Consider the following 16,835-nt stretch of genomic DNA (forward strand, 5'->3'; position numbering starts at 1 on the left):
AGCCAGCGCTGCCTCTGAGACACATCTTAGGAAATGCTGGTCTAAGCTTGGTTGTCGCAACTGTAACAACACACGGCTTGAACCTACCTCTGGAGATCGCCAGAGCTCCTCCTGCCCCTCACTCTGGGTTATAGGCGGGCACTGCCGCGGGCTGCTGAAGGTGTGTGTAGTCAGCCTGCTTACGGGTGAGCAAGGACCTCTCAGACACGGGACTTACACACCTAAACTGGTGAAATGCCTCCTAACGGCTCCAAAGCTGGGGGAATGGAAGTAGAAATGCAGCCTCAGTGACGGCAAGAGGACTCTGCAGGCCAGTGACAGACAAGCTGGGCCAGGGGGCCACATGCTGCAGACGTCACTGTCACAGGGCCTGTCATGACCCCCGCAGCCATCCTAACCAGGGCACAGAGACTCCAGAAAATCTGCTCTTCATGCTCTTGACCCTGCATCTTCATGGGAAGCCAAAATGTTTCTAACTCCTTCCCCTGAGGTAGGTTCAGTGTGTGGGCCAGGGCCCTGGGAGGGGAGAGCCAGCGGTGCTGGAAGCCGGTCGCTGGCTGTGTGACCTGGGAAGTGCACGGCCCCTCGGGCTCTGCCCCCATAACAGGGGAAGGGGAATGAAAACCAGGGCTTGCCCCGCAGGCCTGTTGTGAGGTTTGAGTGAGTGAATACATGCGGAGAATTCGCAAAGGCAGGTGGCATATGGTAGAGCCGGCAAATGTCAGTGGGGAGCTCTTCCTCCAAAATAACGTTCATTCACAAATGTGCACTAAGCACCGACCCAGCTCTGGGGATGCAGAGGCAGGCAGAGGTCTCGCTCCTGTGCGCTGAGCTCGGCACACGCCGCACCCCGGGCACAGTCGTCCCGCTTGTGCCCCTCGGAGCACAGGCCAGGCCATTCGGGAGGAGCTGAGGATTGGCTGCAGCCCCTAGTTTCCCAAAGTTTCACAGTTTGCAAACTCCCCCCGATCACAGTGTTTTCTCTACTTACCACGTCTGCTAACCCGACTGTGCTGACAAATGGCACAGATGTGCCTCTTTGTCCCCCCAGTATATTCCAGGTCACAACGCTAAGGGGTCTGCCATTTCTCGTTCTCCGAATAATATACGATCATATTTTAGGGGATGGATAAACAAGTAAGGCACAGAGAAGGGAAGTAACTGGTCCCAAGTCACACAACTAATCGGTGGAGGAGGCAGATCTGCAAGCAGTTTCCAAAATTTGAATGGGACCAGCATCCTTCAGGGTGACAATTTGCCTTTCCACAGGTGAGCCTCACGTGAAAGTTCTGTCCTTTCACCCCCGTCCTCCACCTCAGCCGCAGCTCAGTCAAACAAGGCAGCTTGGAACTTGCCCAAAAACTCAGCACAAAGGCCAAAGGAAGAAGATATGGACACTCCTGACCCCACACTAAGAGTGGACATGGAAACAGGGCTGCGTCCACCTGCAGGGATAACCCCAAGGGGTCAGGACTGTGAGTCTCAGAGACATTTCCTCGAGAGCTTGGGCCTCTACCTACAGAGTGGGCAGGCCTCGGGCTGGCGGGGACTCAGGCCCCCAGTTCTGGACATGTTTCCCCTCGAATATTCTCCTTCATGCTCTCCTGTCCTGTTGCCCTGGTACTGGCCATGCACTTGGTGCCTTGCAGCTTCCCAGGTGGCCCTGCTGGGCCCCGGCAGCCACCTTCTCAAGTGAGAGCTGGTATTTGGGAGTGGACTTCCTGCCAAGAACACCACCCTTAGGGCCGAGAAACACCAGCCCAGCCCAAGCCGCCTGCCAGCAGAAACAATGGCCTAATGGCGCCCACCAACTGGAGGGCAGCTTTCCCTTTGTCAGTCACTTAGGTTCAAGGCCAAACTCCCTGCTCAGCTTTTACGGACCATCCCCACCTGCCCCCGCCTTTATGATTTCATTTCCAGTCACAGGAAACTCCTAGACCTTCCCCCAAATATCCATCTTCGGGATTCTTTGAGCTTAGCTGAGCCTCTTCCTTCCTTCCTAACCCTCCTTCCTCTGGCCAGCAAATGGTACTTGCCTTCAAGAGCCAATCTGATACCACTTCCTGCACACCACCTGTCTCCTACCCCAGCAGAGTTACCATGTTTCCATATTGTTCACAACTCCCCCACGGCATGGTGCAAGCAGCCACATGACTGTCTGTCTGTCTGTCTATCAGCCCAAGTGGATGGCGGTCTCTTCTACTGCAGGCAGACACAACAGAGCCATGTCTGACCCCAGGTGTCTGGGACCAGTAAATCAACAAGGAGTGTGTTTGGGCTGCAATTGCTCTCAAACTGCATTACAATAAACAGTAATATTCCTATAAATGTGCTTTCTCAAAATTCAGGAAATGAGGCAACGCTGCCCATTACTGAGAGCCAGGGCTTTTAGACTCCCGCGGACCGGGTTCCAGTCCCACTCCCTCACCTCTCACCAAGGGACCTGGGTGGGCCTCACTGACCCTTCCCCACCTGATGCCCTGCTCAGAGCTGTCAGGAGGACGAAGTGACGGCATGGTGCCCAAGCTCAGGAAGTGCTCACCAAGCACTGGATACTAACCCTAAAGACGGAAATAACCACAGCGCCCCCGGGGCACAGTCCTCTGCAGCCGTGACTGGCAGTCTGTGGCTTCCTTCACGGGCCAGAGCGGAACCCACAAGCATCCACAGCAAGTGTGTTCCTGAGCGACGTGCGTGCTCACGGGCCTGGGGCTCAGGCAGCACTCGTGCATCTGTGTGTTTCATAAACACCTGGGTGCCTACCACTGCTCGCCCCTAGAAATGAAACAGAACCTGAAGGGGTCTCTGCGTCTGAGCCCAGAGGGGCCTGTCCTGAAGGAAGGAATGACTGTCTTGTATTGGCAGGTGGCCAAGAAGGACACAGTGCCCGTGTACCACACTGAGAAAACCCAGCTGCCGCCTGCCCCACCAAAGGGTCCTGCGTGGACCCGCCGCCACAAGCCACTCAGAGCGCGCCTCTGCCCTTCTGGGTTCCCCCTGACCTTGGAGAGGCGGTGTCCTCAAATGACCCCAAAAGAGAAGCAGCTCAAGTTCAGGCTTATTAAGCAAGATTGAATCAAAGCATCATTTTTTTCCTGCATATCTAAAATAGCTTCTTATTTAAAGTAACTGCATATGGGGATGTATGCAGTAAAAATGCACTTCAGTATATGGTCATTCTCAGAAAATTCCAGGATGTGTTTACATGCTACCATTTGTGACAATGTTACCCAATGATTTTAAAATTTAAAACAGATTTAAGCTCTTTCTCAGCCACCTGGAAATGTGCATGTGCAGAACCCACAGTTACGTGGTCAGAAGGGCCTCAGCCTCTGAAAAGCTGTGAACCAAACAGATGCTCTGACATGGCTGTGCCTTTTTGTTTTTACAAAAATCACTTAAATTAGAAAAAATTATAGCACAGAGACATTTCAAAGGAAAAATCCTACAACTGCTTTCTCTTTCGGTACCAGGAACTGAATTGAGAAATCTTTAAAAAGTCACAGACAGAGTGACACATCAGCCCAGCAGAATTAGCAAAACATCTACTATGGAAAACCACAGCTCCTTCTCGCTGCACAAGGGGAGGGGAGCCGGGAGAAGGGAAAAGGCCGGCTTCAGGCCACGTGCAAGTCTGGATAGACTCAAGCTCCTGCCTGCCCCGCATGCCCAGTTCAAACCCACAGCAACGCTAAGTGCCGGGGGCACCTTCAGCATCACCAAAAGCTGTTTGCCCGACTCTGGCACAGATGGATCTCTGCATCAGGAGAGACGAGAGCAGAACCAGCACCAGCGCTGAGGGAACCAGCTCATTTGGACCAGAAGGGGCCCTGGAGAGGGTGCTCACTGGGTGGGGAGGAGGGTGAGGCGAGGGTATGAAATTTAAGAGGGCACCAAAATCTCTGCTATCATAAGTAATATTGCAATGCAACTTTCAAAATTCAAAATTCATGCAAAAAATCCATAGTGAACCATATGTTAAAATGTTGAATAAAGACAGGACCAGTGTGACTGACTTTTCCTTTTGCCCCCAGTGACTGTATTCACTGTGCCTCACAAAAGGTTGTCGAGTTGCTCAGCTGTGAGTACCAGGTGGGCAAAGCCTGAGGTTGGCTGCGGGAGGGGGAGAAGGGAGGCACAGTAACGGCTTAGCTACACTGGAGAAAAACAGTATTTTGCTGAGTAACAGGGAAATGGATCTCAAACATATGGATTGAATTCTTCTGAAAATAAACATAATTTTTAAAGGAAAGGAAAAGTACTTAGCCACGATGTTTGAGGTTTTCCTAAACCCAAACCTTTGGAAAATTAGTGCACAAGCAGATTACTCAGTAACTATTAACACATCGGCTTTGAAACAGACTTGACATAAACCACTGGTCTGTTTTTCAAATTTTTTTTTAACAATTTGCCTTCTACTCACTCCATGTGACGTTCACTCCTGTTTCCTTTTCAGGAAGGAGACAGCTTAGGATACCCACTGCTAGCCTGGGAGGGTCCGGAGACCCAGGGCACAGGGCTCTAGGAGACCAAGCTGGGAGTGACTGTCCCCAGCACACAACAAGGGCAAGAGCCCTAGAAGGAAGGCAGGTGAGTGATGCACTGGACTAGGAGCTAGACAGATACCCAAGGTGCCACCCTTCACCTGCTCTGTCCCCATGGGCATCCGTGTCCCATTTCCCACCTGCAGGCACCACGCCCCGACCACTGAAGAGGGTCAGGGGAGCCGGGGTCTCCTGTGCCAACAGGTCAGGGTGACCTAAGAGCCAGCTTCAGTCCAGCCCTAGGAAGTAGGAAGGGGCTGAACCCCATGGTTTAGGAGTCAAGTCCCAAATTCACAGTGTTCCAATATCTAGGACGATGGAGACTGATGCAGATGCCCCGACGGTGAGGCTGCCCATGCAGGCCCCCAGAAACCTGACACCGCCCTTTCCTCCTCCAGTACCCCCTGGACTTCCTCCAGGGCTGGAGGGGTTTCCTACACTCTTGAGACTGGACAGACCTCACTCCCATCACCTTAAATCAGTCATGTGACTCTGTCTTAGAGCTGGCTGTGCCCAGGGCTCCTTCCTGCCCCTTTTTAAGGCCTAGGACCACCCAGCTGCAGGGGTGGGGGCCCTCTTTGGGCATTGCCCCTTCCCAGGATCGATTTCCCCTCTAGGAGAGCTTGTGGCAGCAGGCAGAGAACCAGCTGCTGGAACTGGAGCCCTCACCCTGTGTCGGCATGTGCCACCTCGCCGGCCAGGCTTGCTGTCCATTCTAGCCCCACTTTCAAAACTATCCTGTGCTCACATTTGGCTGCTGTTTTTCTTTCAATCCTCACTTGAGGATATTTTTTTAAATTGATTTTAGAGAGAGAGGGAAACATTAATGTGAGAGAGAAACATTGATCGGTTGCCTCCTGTACACACCCTGATCGGGGATCAAAATGGCAACCTTTTTTTTGGTACATGGAACAACGCTCCAACCTATTGAGCTACCCAGCCAGGGCAAGTGGGGCTCCTCTACATCAGTGAAAAGAGGTGCAAGATCCTGGATGGAAATAAGCTGTTTTTTTCTTGCCAGATTTTACAGAATATGAAAAATCTTGGGAAATTAGACAAGATTAATCAGTAAGACTGAAAATAAGAAGCCCATTTTTGCAAGCTCATGGCTCAGCCTGCCTCCATGGGGACTCAGCTACAGTGGGAGTTCCCTGAACCAGTATGTGCCCCGTGTCCTTTCCCTCTGGCTGCCCATGACCTGTGTTTGCTACATTGTCACACACGGGTAATTCTGGTTTCACGGAATCAAAAACTGTTTTCACAAAAAACAGCAAGGCATCAGAATATAAAGAAAACATAGTAAGACAAACCACAAGAAAACCAAGGTAACAAATTAATCTGACTGCCAAAAGCAGAATGAAGTGACCCAGGACAGAGTTTTTCAAACTGTGCTCCTCGGAACCCAGAGTGCTGCACAAGCCCTTGAGGGGCCTCAAGACCAAAACTGAGGCCCAACTCCCAGTCCAGCCTCTTCTCATCTGGTCCATAAAGAGCATTTAGTAAGACTTTGTCAGAAAAAAACACTTTATGGTCAAAGTAATCTTAAAACACTGGTCTAAGAGACTAAGGACCCAGACACCTCCAGATGCTCAGAGGACTGTCTCAAGGTCTGGGCAGGTAAGGAGCTTATGCATGTGAGCCAGGTAAGGATCTTCATACACCTGAGAGCTTGCAGGAGGTGAGAGGTTCAGGCCTGTCTGTGCTTCTGGATCTTTCCCCAGGAACCTGTCTCTGTGCGAAATACCTTCTGAACCCCACTCCCCACACCCTCCTAGGCCTCACCAGGAAGTTCCTGGAAACTGCTGACCCTTCCAGACCAACCCCCTGCTTCTTCTCAGGGAACCTCTCTGGCTTCCCCGTTCCCCAGCAGGCCCCTGCCCGGCAGCCCTCTGGACCCATCTGTCCTGGCCCTGTCACACAGCACGGCAACCTCTGCCTGAGAGGTCGGTCCCCTGCTAGACTGCTAGCTCTGGAGCACAGTCACCATCCAGCCAGCTGGGCCTCCCCAGGGGCCAGCCCAGAACATGACCAAAACACTGGAAGGCTCTTCTCCGCTGCTCCCAGCTGCTGCAGTGGGTGACCCCAGAAGGCACAGGCCAGCACCCACTATGGGAAAACCACAGAGTAGGGAGGGAGGACTGTAACTGAACTTTCAATTTCATTGTCAGATTCAAAAAAACCCAAAACAGTTGTAATCTTTAGAGTCAAGTAAAGTTGTTTAAATGTAAACATGCATTCTTGGGTCTGGAAGGAGAGTGGAATGAAATCCCCAAGTGATCTCTTAATGCCACCGAAATCGCACTCGAATGCCTCTGCCAGGAAAGATGAATCGCCATTTGCACAGCGGTCGTGCACTTGAAAGTGACTGGGTGCAGAGAGCTTTGGAAAATGTATCATGGCAGGGAAAAGGGAATGCAAAGGGGTTCCAGATACTTAGTATATTGATAAGACAGCTTGAAAGTGACAAATAATTCTTTCCGAAAATTTGAAGGGTCGTTATAAGGCCATTAGGAGGACCCAAGCCAGCTGGCCCCAGCCCCCCGAACATCAGAAGCCACACTAGCGCTGACTCGGAATCGCTGGAAGTGAGCGATGATGCAGGGAGCCCCAGGGACCAGCACCATCACCTGGGACCTTGTCAGAAACGCAGGTGCCCGGGCCCTGCCCAGCCTGAACCTGGTTTGAACAAGTGCCCTCGTGACCCTGGGAAGGCCGAGCAGTACAGCAGCCCCTTGGGGAGTGTGGCCTCTTGCCCCCATGATATCTGGGACCAGGAGGGCAGTGGTCCAGCACAGACACTTTACATGCTAGGAGGGCCAGCACCGAGACATGCCTTCCCTGGGACAGACAGTGCCAGATGACTAGGATCTCCTAGGGACAGAGGAGAGAAAGAAGCACATGGGGTTTCTAAAGGCAGCTGTGTGGTCACAGCACTTTACACCCAAGGAATAGCTGAACCTGTCACATGGCCACTCTGGCAGGAGATGTGGAGATAAAGCCTCAGCCATTTCCCAGTGCAAGGAGCCAGGCTGTCGGGGGTGGAAGAGAGGAAGCCTGCTCCAAGGGAGCACCAGGGAGGTGGCCTGCCTCAGCCCCAGGACTCACGCACCTGGGGGGAGGGAGTGCTGGCACCCCTGGAGCCCCACTAAGCCCCAGGATGGCTTGGAGAACGGCAGGGCAGAGAAGACCTGCAGCTCCTCTCCCTCTGGGTGGAGGCACCTTGTTTCCTGGCCCCCAGGGAGCCAAGGAGAAAGCAAATGGATATTTGATGACCTTTCTCTGCGGGCAGCCTGCCTCCTGAAGAGCCGAGTGTGAGCACAGCCCGGCCCAGAGCGGACAGAGGAAAAAGAAGGAACGGGGAGGCCTACAGTGAGGCTAGGGTGGGCCCTGGAAAGAGTGGGCTGGGGCAAAGAGGTACAGATATATATAGGAGCCACCACAGTCTCACCCAACTTCACAGTGTCTGTGGGCCAGGCTCTTGGGAAAGAAGCTCAGGGCCCAGCTGAACTTGTGGCAAAACAGTCAGAAGGAGCTCAGCACGGAGAAGTCTCCCTCTGAGCAGAGCTACCCCATACCTCCTGACCGAACCAGATACGAGAGAGGAAGGAAACTGAAGGGCGGAAGCGACACAATGGCGCTGACTACTCACGACTCTGATGGGATCAGACATGGGCATGCACCGTCACAGGAGAGAGAGATGAGGCCTGAGCTGCTCATGGACATCGATCTCCTGGCTGCAACCCATACGCACAAGGTTGTTCCTTTTATGAACCCAACCCACATGCTCACTTGCCTTCCTCTTCTGAGCTATATAACACCAACGCAGAGTGAGTTTTCCTACAGCACTCTGCTGCTCTGCCCATACCACCAAAGGCACTGAAAGGGGGGCTTCGAGGGCACCTGAGAGTGACCAACTCACCCCACACACCCTGCCCGCCTTCCCTAATGAATGCCCCTCTTGCCATTCCATCTGTCTGTCCTGGGGACTGGGACGCTGCTGCTATGGACAGGTGCCCGAGGACCCACGGGGAGCCCCTCTGTAGGCCTCACAACCCTCACTGCAACAGTGTTCACATGGAGGTCCCCAGGTGTCCTACCAGAACCAGAGCCGCCTGGGAGCCCGAGAAGACAGCCAGGACTCGGAGGTCGCCCATTCACACCGCCCGTGGGTGCCAGTCACAGGAAGACTGATTACCAGGGTCTGTGGGCTGTGTCCTGTACGCCCACTGCCTTCAGGTGGGGGGAATGGAGATTACTCCTGGCCTTCTAAAGAAAAAAGAAGACAAAAAACCTAGCACCAGAATGTGAAACTTACAGAAACACACACACACAACACACACACTTTTGGGGGGAAAACAAATGTAACTGTGAGATTGGGCCCTTGGTAGCTGCACCATCCAAACACCTATAGTGTGTTACACACTAGTGATTTCTACCCAAATGGGAGGCTAGAAGGGACAGTGAAATCCAGCTGGGACCCAGGACGTGGCCAGAGCCCTGGGCAGGTCGAGTGTACCAGTGAGGAGCTTGCAGCTCAGCAAGGCTCACACAAGGGGAAGGGAGGCGCTTCCAGACTGGGCAGGACCCCCAAGGGGCTCCTAGACGAGGGGCTGCTCAGGGCAGTAGGCCCTCACTTCCCCCTGCTGTCCCCCAGAGGCCACCCTCCACCCATTCCCAAGAGGACCTCACCCCCATCAGAACAAGGAGGCCCCTTGGAAGGCCCTGCATCCTCCCGAGAGGAGGATCAGTAAGACAGGATTGTGGGCACCAGAAGCTGGGAGGACAGTTTGAAAATGACTTACTGTAACTTTCCTCCAAGTGGTACTGGTGGGAACACGTGTGACTGACTAGACTCGTCTCACAAAAATTCTTCCATTTGTCTTTGGATTATATATATATATATTTTTTGCATTGTGATCAACTTCAGTGCCTTCACAGGTTCCGTCAAGTTATCAAACATGCAAATAAGCCGGAGTGCCTAGGAAACAATGACTAGGTTAGGACAGAGGGCAGAGGGCTGGTGAGCACAAGTCAAAGAAAGGCACACCTGTCCTTGAAACACACCGCGATCCTGTCAGCGCTTTCTCTGAGCACGGCGCTGGGTGGACAGATTTGCCTGAGCCACTGAATTCTCAGTAGCAACTCAGCAAAGTCAACAGTGCTGTCCCCAACTTACAGATGAGGAAACAGGCACAGAGATTAGGTGACTTTTGAAAAGTCACACATGCTGTCTCCAAAAAAATAGAAGAAGCTGAATTGATTTTACTCTTTACAGGCTTTATCAGTCACAAACAGAAGCAGGCCTAAAGTTCTTGCATTTTCTAAGTGAGGAAAGATTCACATTTCTGTATACACGGAGATGCTGAAAAAGAAGAGCCCCGGTCAACACCATTTCTCTTCAGGGGATAGACACGTTGCATTTGTACAGATTAACCCCACAGGCTCTCCCACATGTTCCCAAGCAACCAACGAGAGAAACCAAATGCTGGTTAAAGGGGAACCACTGGAAGCTTCTTTAGGAGTGTTAAGCACCTTGGCAAAAATAAGATGAGAAAACAGCGTAGCTGCCTTTACAAATAAATGCACGGGGCACTTTCTCTATACACTTGCTCTGACTCTTTTCCATTCTGTCACTGTAACTCTGAAACCTATACATGCTCCCAATATCTTATTCATTAAGTAATGTAATAAAACAGGACATGGCCCTAGGACACGCACAGAAAGCAGTTTGCGTTGGGCAGCTGGTTAGGTCTGGCTTTACCACTCGTGCCTCCACCAGATGCTCCAGGGGCCCCACCGAGACACCTGTACAGACCCCAGCTGCAGGCTGAGCTAGGACCCGGCACAAACCAAAGACACTCCTCCTGAACGGCTCACCACGCCTGGGGACAGGATACCGGAGCTCCCGCAAACTAGCCATCTGTTCTTTCCCGCCCTGCGCCCTAATGGCCGGAGTACGGGAGGGAGGCGCGCGACTTCCCGGAGACCCAGGGCCACAGACCCGCGCGGAGGAAGCGGCTGGGAGCTGTCCATGGTGGCGCCGCGCCTGGGCACGCACAGCCGCGGGCTCCCAGCCCCCGGGCGCGTCCGGGCTCTCTCTCCAGACCGCTGGAATGGAGAAGCTCGCTCCAGGATCACCATCTCCGGGATGGGGCTGCAGCCAATGGCTCACACATCAAAAGGTTAGTTCAAAAGGGAGATCTCACCTGTGGGTAGCCTTGGCTGCAGGGAGCCGGACTCAGGACTTCAAATCCGGCAGCTGGCTGCACGCAGTGTTGGACTCTTGGTCGCTGAGGGCGCTGAGTGCAAGTCTGCGGCTGAGGACCTCGGCGCACCAAGCTCCTTTCTCAAGGGCACATGCGTCCCACCAGTCCGTTCCAGAATGTCTCTGACCCTCATTCCCAGAGCGGTGTGCTGAAGACCTGGCCACAGCCCTGGCCTGCGCTCCGCCAGGTCCCTGCCTTTCCTCCCAACCTAATTTGACTTTTCTTGGAGCCAATGTCCCTTGCTAGGGATCAGCGAACTCTCTTCCAAAGGTGACGGGTTTGGAATCTCAGTCTAAGCATCCGCAGGGGCCCGCATGTCATCTAACGTTCGATTGTCTCCACCCGGTCCGTGCCAGCACCACGCTGGGTGCCTAGTGCGGTCCCGTAGGCAGAGGGGGAACCAGAGAGAAAGGCTGAGACCCGGTGGCGGAGCGCACGCCCACTGTGCACGCCGCAAGCGGCTCCCTGTGGGCTGGACTCTGCAACCTGACTCCGAGCAGTCCCTCCGCGGGGGACTCAGCCCAGGCTTGCGCCCCGGGAGCCGTTCAGAATCTACGGAAAACTAGGCTCTATCCCCACTGGATGCGCTCCAGGACACTGGCACCCCTGGCACCTGCCGCTTGCAAAGGATCACACAATCGCAGAGAAATCTCACTCACAGAGGACAGTGACAGGGGCGTGTGCAGTGACAGACGTATGCACGAACAGACAGACAGACGGACAGAGGCGGGCTGCACAGCACAGAGTGGACAAACAGAAGCCGTTGCTGGGCAACATTTTCCCCGGAGATGAGCGGAGCCGCAAGACCCCTCTCTTTCCTCCCTTCCGAGGCTGGGCAGTCAGAGCAGCCAGGCACGCCTGGCCGGCCCCCTTACCTCCCAGTCGGCAGCCCAGGCGGTGCCACGCCTCCCGGGCCAGGAGCTCAGGGACCAGCGTGTCTGGCAGCAAACCGCCGGACGTGGGCAGGCAGAGCAGTGGTTGGTCTGGGAAAGCAGGGTTCGGGCCCTGCGATGCTCCCCAAGCCGCTTGCTTGGCCAGACTCTCCAGACTCTGCTCGGCTCGACCTCCCAAGCTGCGCTCCGCTCGCGATCCCCGCCGCCCGCCAGCGCGGCGGCTTTATAGCTGCCTGCTCCACAGGCAGCGCGGCTGGCTCCTCCCCGGGCTGCAGAAACCCAGCCACCAACCCGCCCCCTCGGAGAGCTCCGAGGAGGCGGGGGCCCGTGCCCCTGCTGGAGCTAGGCGCACGGAGAAGGCGCCTCAGCCGCCAGGTGAGGGCGCTGGAGTCCCGGACTCTGAGTAGCGGCTGCGGCGCCAGAGCACGCTCCAAGGGCCCCAGGTGAGGGTCGCCGTGCATGGGCCTGAAACCCCACGCGCACCGGTGGCTTCCCAGAGGAGAAGGACACCGAGGGGATGAGAAAGCCCTATTCTGCCACGGAGTCGCCTCAAGATGGGGTTTAGACCTCCTTAGTGTCACAATTTTTTTTTTCTTATTTTTAACTTACCAGGAAAGAGTGGTCTTAGAAACAGACCCTGGAATAGGGACCTAGCAGTCCCTCGGAGCAGCAAATGGTTGGCTTTGAGTCGGGGACCTTGGATGGAAACCGGGGTCAGACACACCAGTTATGGGATTGTGGACAAGGATGTTATTAACCTCTCTGGGCCTCAGTTTCCCCCTCAGGAAAATGGGTTCTAGCGATACGTCCCCACGGGAGTGAAGGGAGGATTTAAAAGAGGCTGAGAGTCAGGGCAGGTAGCACAGAGGTGCTCAGTGAGTCGGAATTCCTCCCGTCTGTGGGGAGGGCTCTGTGCTCCTCTAACTGGACAGACGGGTCAGGAAGGTACATGTGCTTCAGGTAGTCCTTGCAGAGGAAAATGGACTACTGGCGAAAGCCCCTAACAGGTCCCCCAGGCACCTGAACCTCCCTCTCAGCTCGGCCACTAACTTGCACATGATGGGGCCCGCCCACTGCCCTCTCTGGGTCTATTTATCGTCTGTAAAAAGAGGGCTTTGATACCAGTTCTCCGTCCCTCCTCCACGTTTTTGCAGCTCATGGCTCAGCCCCCTCCCCTGATGTCCTGGAGTGCTCCCCAGAAAATGCCTCTCCCCCTTCCTGCCAGCCAGTGCCCTGTGGGCACCAACCCTGCAGGGCCATACGAGCTCTGGGCGGCACACACCCACTCCACAACTGGACACCTGGCTCGGAGGCCAAGCTGCAGGCAGACAGAGCTGCCTGCCTAAGCCGTGCCCGTGTCCTCTGGCCGCGGCAGAACCTGACACCTGGCACAGCTAGGGCCACCCACCTTTCCCTCGGGGCCGTGCCCTACAGGCTCCCCGGGGTCAGTTATCAGGGTTCTTAGCTCTTCCTCAACAGGGGAGAGAACAAGTTGGGTGCTATGGCAGGCCTCCCTCCCCAGCCTTTCTTTCCAGCAAATTTAGAGGAAAGCAAGTGTCCTTTCTTTTCCTTAGTAGGAGCCCCCACATCCCGGAATCCACAAGCACTTGGGGGACACTGAGTGCCTGGCCTCAGTGGAGAAGGGTCGGTCAGCCTTGAGCCAGCCCCTCTCCCACCAGAGGAGAGCAGATGTGAGGCCTGCAGGGCCTGCGTGCTGGGGAAGGGTCCACTCCCCAGGCATCTCAGAGATGCCACCGTAACAAAGGACTCCAGTGTGGTGATGAGCTCTAAGAAGTGCTTTGTCATGTTTTCTCAAAGCACAGAAAGGCCCGGCACATTCCTCTGGCGTCCAGCTTTCTTTATCTCAGACCCGTGCCCCAGGGAAAAGAGCAATGCTGATGAGTTACAGACAGGCTCCGCGCATCTGAAGCCAGATGCCTCAGCTCGAGCTCCACGCGGCACTCCCACTCAGCACCCAGTGATGGACGGGCTGTGCCGGGTAATTCTGTGGACGAACGCTGACAACGTTACTCTGGACGAACGACGACCCGAACTTCCCTCCATCCAAGCTCTTGCTCTTATAAGTGCAGATGTGGGGGCTGGTCAGTCTTGTCACAATCCCCAGTGAAGAGTGTCCAGGTGGAGAAGAAATGCTCTGACAGGTGTGACATTGCCCAGAAAGCCTGCCCTTCCTCGGGTAGGGTGCAGCCCCCTCCTCCACACCTGCTCACAGCTCCCAAAAGCTGCCCAAGCCCTGCATTCCCAGATCCAAGTCTATCTCTCAGTTCAAGGGTCACCACACCACCTGCTGACCAGCAAATCCAGCCCCTAGCCCTACAGCAGCCCACCTGCGAAGTTACAAAAGTGGGTCACACCTGTGGCTCCATCCTCCAAGCCTCCAGATACGGTGTCCCTGAGGAAAACGTTGGGCAAGCCTGAGGAAACCAGGGCCTGGAGAGGTGGGAAGCAGCAGGCAGTAAGGGGCGAGAGTATAGCCCACAACCAGAAGCAAAGCATCAGGCACCCCAATCTTAAAAGGATTAGTAATCATGATTGTTTTAAAGTTAAACCAACAGGGGTCGCCCTTGCACACTGAGCCTGAAGCTGGCCTCTGAAAAGGGAACTTCCCAGCCCCAGGCACTGGGGCCCAATTTCCAGGACGAATAAACTGTTCAGTTCCTGTTTTGTTGGATGCAGATGAGGTTGCCCAGCCAAGGAGACAAGTCCTCAGTGTTTCTGGTGAGTGGAGGTCTGAGCTGGAATGTGGGACGGGAAGTCCTAGAACATTGGCCAACCACTAGGAGCTCTGCAAACGGATTTCTACATCTTCCTGTTCAAACTCATCATCACGAAAGAGAAAGAACATTCTTCTCTTGTGTTTTTTATGTCTATAATAAAAGACATGTAAACCTGTGATGTTACTATGTCATGAATTTTTTTTCTAAATGCAAAAATCATGTGCTCCTTTGCAAAGAACTTAATTCAGATAATGAACAAAGGAGAAATCACCTAACTGCAAACATATCTGTATATTACAAAAAGCTCGAAAAATGTAAAAAGGAAATCACTTCTATTCAAAGATCATCTCTGTTAATGTCAGTATACAAGCAAGTATGTTTCCATGCATGAATTACATGTTAGATAGGTGCACAGATACATGCATGCATGTAGTCTTCCCTGCGTAGCTGACTGTTTAGCTCTAATTCTTCTCCCCAGATTGCGGGTCTGGGAGACAGAGGCCAAGCCACCACACTCCACTCCATCACTACAGGAGCTCCTACAGTGTCCGACCATCATACAGGTCTGTCCGGGAAAAGCCCAGCTATTGTTACTATAATGAGAATGGTTTGCATGACATCGATGTGACCTGGCAGTCGAGGAGAGTGGACTGGAATGCACAAGCATGGACAACGACGACTTCACTGTACTGGCCAGTGGGGATGGGAGATGCCATTGAGTGAGCACGTGCCCTGTGTGGCCCCCGAATTTAAAATGGCTGAGCCAGTAGAGCAACGAATGTACATCCAATTTTGCGTACATAACCTTCGAGAACACAATTTTCTATTCAAAGCGCTCCAATTTGCTCCTCACTCAGAGCAAAATCCAGACATGAAGGGGCCACTCGCTGCCGCCCGACCACAGGCACTTCCCACCTGGCTCACTCAACTCAGCCCCCATCGCCTTTTGAGGTCCCCTAACCACCAAACACATTTCAGCCCACGGCCCTTCCTGCCATCCTCTGCCCGAAACGCCCTTTCCAAACCCTGCTCTCCGCAGACATCTGCACGACCCCGTCCCCAACCCCAAGTTTCTGCCCCCAAGTTTCAGTCTGCATCACCTATCTCTCTAGTGACTGATGCCGCCCAACCTGCACACAGTGGGAGAAAACGCTGGGTCCATGGCTTGCTGGGCAGTACACACGGCAGCCTGCTGACCACCTGCCGAGAGTCTGGGAAGTGCAGGGCTCAGGGACTGGTGAGAGTTTAGGCACAAAGTGATCTTCAGCAAAGGAGGCCCGGTCACTGGAGCAAGACTGTTGCTGACCGGCTGCGCTCCAGAAGCAAATTGCTGACAGAGGAAGTTCCTTCTGCTAGAGTGATACAGCTTGAAAACCTGTCCTCCTGGTTACTTGTCACAGCAGCCACGGAACAGTGTTTTCCTGTACACAGTGTACAGAAGCTGTTCTCAGTAGGATCCCCTTCTTATGGAAATGTCACACAGTCTAGGTCGGAGGTTTTCAAACTGTAGTAGGAAGAATCAAATCCCATCACCTGGAGGGCTTCTTAAAACAGACTCCAGGGGCCTGCCGCTCCACTCTGTCTGTGTCAGCTGGTCTGGGATGTGCTCCAGGATGCTGCACTCTCCCGAGGTCCCAGGGGACGCTGAGGCTGCTGGTCCAGGGACTACACTTGACATCTACTGGTCTAGCATTTGTGGGATTTGTCCTTAATTATTTGCTGGTTAAGAACATATTTCACACAATGACACACTAGTTAGTCTATGGATTCTGGACTACGTGGATTTGTAAAATGGTTTTTAATCACAGCCACATCTATGTACATTTGAAAAAATAATGGAAAATATATAGGTGAAATACAATATTTACTGCATCTACAATAATGGGTAGAAAATATAAATTCCACAACTTATTGCAGTAATTCCATCCTGTTTCTCCCCTTCACTCCCTTCTCCCACCCTCAGAGTGTGTGGCCTGTCCCACACTGGGGAGTCCTGGAGCAAACGCTTCCCGAGGAATCGCCCAGGTTAGTGATTATTCTGTTTGTGGCACTTGATGCCTGGCACACGAACTCCTATGGTCAAGGTATGAGCCACATCAATAAAGTGATATAATTTGAAAATACGGGAGGCAAGCAGGTGTATAAAACAACTGGTAGATAGGGAGGGAGGGAGGGAGGGCGGGCATGGTTTAGAAATTCCCATGTACTGAAGGATACCTGTTCCCCTTCACACCGGTGTGCATGCTGGGTGACGGCAGATCATGCCGGTTCTCTGCAGCTAACCCACCCTGCTGGCTGGACACACACTGTCCTGGGGTTAGAAAGCCTGTCACTCACCGGAGGCAGTGCTGCCACACGCTGAGGTGGGGCTGCACATTGTAAACATATGCAAGA

At 53.7% G+C, this 16,835-nt stretch overlaps 1 protein-coding gene across 7 annotated transcripts in view; it reads right to left on the reverse strand.

Annotated features, from left to right (window-relative positions):
• The window catches only part of CEMIP (cell migration inducing hyaluronidase 1), a 111,787-nt gene extending 95,985 nt beyond the window's left edge, over positions 1–15,802 (reverse strand). For 3 of the 7 annotated variants that reach the window (XM_053912651.2, XM_053912652.2, XM_053912647.2), the window contains exons 1-3: positions 10,751–11,416; positions 9,347–9,522; positions 8,642–8,810 (exon numbers count right to left, since the gene is read on the reverse strand). The gene's annotated coding sequence lies outside the window, so the exon portion shown is untranslated. Of the gene's footprint in view, positions 1–8,641; positions 8,811–9,346; positions 9,523–10,750; positions 11,417–11,685; positions 11,882–15,541 lie in introns of those variants that run through there. The other 4 variants (XM_053912648.1, XM_053912650.1, XM_053912649.1 and 1 more) reach the window with 3 other exon arrangements.
• Between the last annotated feature and the right edge of the window lie 1,033 nt (positions 15,803–16,835).

This window comes from Desmodus rotundus, chromosome 10 (genome assembly GCF_022682495.2).
Source record: "Desmodus rotundus isolate HL8 chromosome 10, HLdesRot8A.1, whole genome shotgun sequence".
NCBI classification, from domain to species: Eukaryota; Metazoa; Chordata; class Mammalia; order Chiroptera; family Phyllostomidae; genus Desmodus; species Desmodus rotundus.